Here is a 4,256-nt window from a genome sequence, read left to right as displayed (position 1 = left end):
GGGGGTGGGTTTTTCACCAGGTTAATACATCCCCATGGCAACATGCCATAAGGATAGATTTTTAAGTTCAGCTCCAGTTCACCTTCCACTTAGTGCAGCGTTTGAAGACTAATGCTGAGACAGACTTGAATCCTGAAATCTGGAATCAACATCCATCTGAAGAGATCCAAAACGGTTGGCGACGAAGAAACTCAAAACGAACTCTGTACATCGTTTCAACATCAGAGACACCTTGACTACAAACAAATGTAATCAAGATGAAATGGTGTTCTCATTGTCTCATCAGGTACACAATTGATTGAGACAATGAGAATACCTCTTCACCTATATCACACTATTTCTTGTGGTCTAGGTGTCTCTGAGGTCAAAACGATGTAATGAGTTCATTTTGACTTAAGATTTCAGGAGTCAAGTCTGTAACAGTGTCAGACTTCAGACGCTGCACTAAGTGGAAGGTGAAATAGAGCTGAACTTAACATTCTTATTGAATCAAGTCTTCCCACCATTGCTCTATGTGATTGATTTTTGTTAATATTTTTTTTTTTTAGAGCAAGTAGGGGTGGAGCATCCAAATTATCATCGTCCCCTACCCCTACTAGCTGATTTTGTGTATAACCATTATGCAGCGGTCTGATCATACTGCTGGTATGATTGATTATTAAGTTAACGTGTGAACTTTTTGCTAACAGGCATGTAGATGTATTTACTTTATTATTTTTTTACTTGCAATTCTTTGTTCTTCAATATTATTATTATTATTTAATTTATGTGTTACAATGGCAGAAGAATAAGTCAGTGGCAAAAGGCAAGCATTGTGTATTCCCTTTATACCACTAAATTTTTACATTTGCAATTTTACTTATATATTTTTTTTAAATTCAGAAATATTATTTCCATGTAAAAACACAATTTGTGTTAAAGACAATTAACTAACCAAGAAACTAAGCTCACGTTTTGGAAGATTTACTTTTTTTTTTTTTTTTTTTTTTTTTCTTGGGGCGGCCTACTGCTATGCACTGAAGCCTCAAGGGCCTTTTGCGCACCCCGAAAACACCATGAGGACTACCAGTCTACAACTTCAGCAGTTCAACAAACCGCCGAAAACAACCTATCAAGTCCTCCTGGGAAAACTCGCCACCCCTGTTCAAGCTACCAAAGATGGCATACCGCTCTCTTGCTATTGCTGGGCAATCAAAGAGCAGGTGCTCAGCAGTCTCCTCCTGCTCATTACACCTTCCACAGAGCGGATCCTCCTGAAGGATACCAACTCTGTGTAGATGCTTCTTCAGGTGACCATGCCCCGTAATGAGACCAATGACCTTGGAAGACATTGATCTGTTTAATGAGAGAAGGTCACCTTGGAGGAAGGTGACTGTAATACCATTCTACTACTCACTCTCAAACCCGGATGCAACCTCCACCTTCTCCCATGCTCCGCGCGAATCCATTTCGAGACAACCCTAGAGGATTCACACCTTGGAACACCGCAGAATGGTTGAGGGCCCGTCATAATTGTTGCTGAGCCCTGGTTGGCCAGGGCATCAGCTCTTTCGTTCCCAGAAATCCCCTCATGACCAGGAACCCAACAAACGGTTACATTGTTGATTCTGGCAAGGGAGGAAACGGTCTGATAGCAATCCCAAACCAGTTTGGATTTGATTGCGCAAGAATCCAGCGCCATCAGCGCTGCCTGACTGTCCGTGAAAATGTTAATCGTCTTGCCCCTATATCGCAGACGAAGATTCTCACGAGCACATTCCATAATGGCTGCGACCTCCGCTTGAAAGACTGTCGGATACGGACCCATAGGAACCACCAGCTCCCTACATGGTCTCACTCCCAGAATTCCAGCGCCTGTGCCGCTTTTTGTTTTAGAGCCGTCTGTGTACCATTCGAGCTCCGCTGGTGGAAGAGGTTGCTTCCCCTCTGACCAATCATCCCTTGAGGGCAAAATAATCCTAAAGGGTTTGTCAAAGGAAAACTTTTGTGGCATCTGATCAGAGATCATATGCAAAACATCCTCCTGTATCAGAGTGCTAATTCTGCAGTGCCCACCGCTGCAGCCCGACCAGAATCCCGTCTGCTGAAGACAGTAGGCACTCTTCCTGGCCATAGCTCGAATGACAATGTCCAGGGGGGCGAGATTAAGACAACAGTCCAGAGCCGCGCCTGGCGCACTAGGAAAGGCCCCTGTGATAGCGAGGCAGGCCATCCTTTGGATACCTGCCAGACGTGCTACCACCGTTTTGGCTTCCATTTTTGGCCACCATACGACAGCTCCGTACATTAGTGCAGGTCTGACCACGGAAACATAAAGCCAGTACAAGAGCCTCGGCTTCAGTCCCCAGGGCCCACCTATCACACGTCTGCATTGCATTAGAGACCACTTACCCCTGGCAATGACCCTTTCTAGATGAGGTCCCCAGTTTAGAACCCTATCTAGGATCACGCCCAGGTACTTGACCTCAGGCTTCAGCTCAACGGGTGAGCCTTTAAATAGAAAAGGACCAATGCCCTCCATCTGTCGCCTCCTGGTAAAGGCAACCACCGCAGCCTTGGTGGGGTTGACGGTGAGGCCAATTCGGCAGTACATATACTAAAATTGGAAAGATTTACTTAGTTTTTATCGTATTTAAATGTTGTATCAGTTTATACAAGATGTGAGCAAACTGCTGCGGTGTGTTTAGTCATGCAGAAACAGAGGGGCATTTATGTAATGATGTGTTAAAATTATATATTGTGCTCTGTTGATACATAATTTTGTCAATTAATTAATTTTGTGTAAAATAATTTGAGATATTATGCTCTGAAAATTAATAATTTTTAAGGTGAGATATCATTAATGATGCTTATTTGGCACACTTACCTCAATTTATTGTATAAAGTGAATTCAAACAGAAAATAGTAGGAATTTGTCATTAGGAAGAATTGTCAATTGTAAATTAAATGTGCTCTGAATCAGATGTATACGAGGCGTAATTCTTTTTTATGAAATACTAGCGGGCCCGGCGCGCTTTGCTGCGCATTTCAATAATTTTTTGCAAAAGTTGCCCGCGGCTTCGCACGCAATTTCCCGTTGAAAACAGTACACTATATTCACTTATTCTTTTTCTATCACATTCTAAACATTGCTGAGATAATTGATAGTTGTTCCATCGTGAGCCTCTTGGGCGTATTATGAAGGTATGTACCATATTCCTGCCTCTATCTAGCTGTTACCCACGGCTTCGCACGCAAATCTTAAGAACCGAAGTCCTTATATTACTTAGTAAATTTTTTTTTTTTACTATAATAAATTTTAGATTAAATTAGTTATATCTCCGATGCCACGATTGAGCTTGCTTTGTTGTCTCGATCGAGAGAATATGTACACACGGAGTTTTGAGAACCATACTTCTGTCAAAAAAAACAACTAAGGTTGATTTTATAACATTCTTTATATTTGTAGCCAACGTAAGATAGTAATTATGATATCTGCATTACTCTTCTGATCAAGCATGAGCATGGTTTATATTAAATAAATATTGCAGTTAAAGGTGAATTTTTACGTCAAATTTGAATTGTATTATCTGGATAGTAAAGTCTATGTTTAACAGTGATTGCAAAAACAGTTTAAACAAAATTTGTCGTTTCTCTTAAGCTTACTCTATGCTTTAAAACTATAAGTGTAATATATGTTTACAAAGAACAGCTGATTAAAAATTTGAAAAGACGTTAACATATGTTTGCTGCAATGCATTTCTTATGGGTATTTCTGTAACCAGTGGGGCGGAATCCTGAATCGGGAAAGGGATGGGCATAGCTTATAAACCTTCTCCGTGGAAAAATACATATACGTACAAATTTTCATCATGATCGGTCCAATAGTTCACGATTCCATAAAGGACAAACATACAAACATTCATTTTTATATATATAGATTAACATAACATTAAAGCAAGATGTACTTATGTGTATTTTTATTCTGTTTTGACCTTTTGTTTGTCTTAAAAAATATTGAGCACAATACAGTACTATTGTTGAGTTAGTCATTAAAAATATTACTAGTGGCAGATGTATGAGATGTTGCAAATTGTAGAAAATCCATTGAAAATTATAAATACCTGCAAAGAGAACTTGATGCAGGTTATTTTTATTATCAAACCCAGCTAGAAGCAATGGGAAGTTTAAATCATAATGCCACCTGCTCAATTAAAAATATTTTTACATTATTTTATGAAGTTAGTTCATACTGTTTATTTGTTTATTGCTATGCA

This window comes from Homalodisca vitripennis, chromosome 6, assembly GCF_021130785.1.
Source record: "Homalodisca vitripennis isolate AUS2020 chromosome 6, UT_GWSS_2.1, whole genome shotgun sequence".
Lineage (NCBI taxonomy): Eukaryota > Metazoa > Arthropoda > Insecta > Hemiptera > Cicadellidae > Homalodisca > Homalodisca vitripennis.
This window is presented reverse-complemented; position numbering follows the sequence as displayed.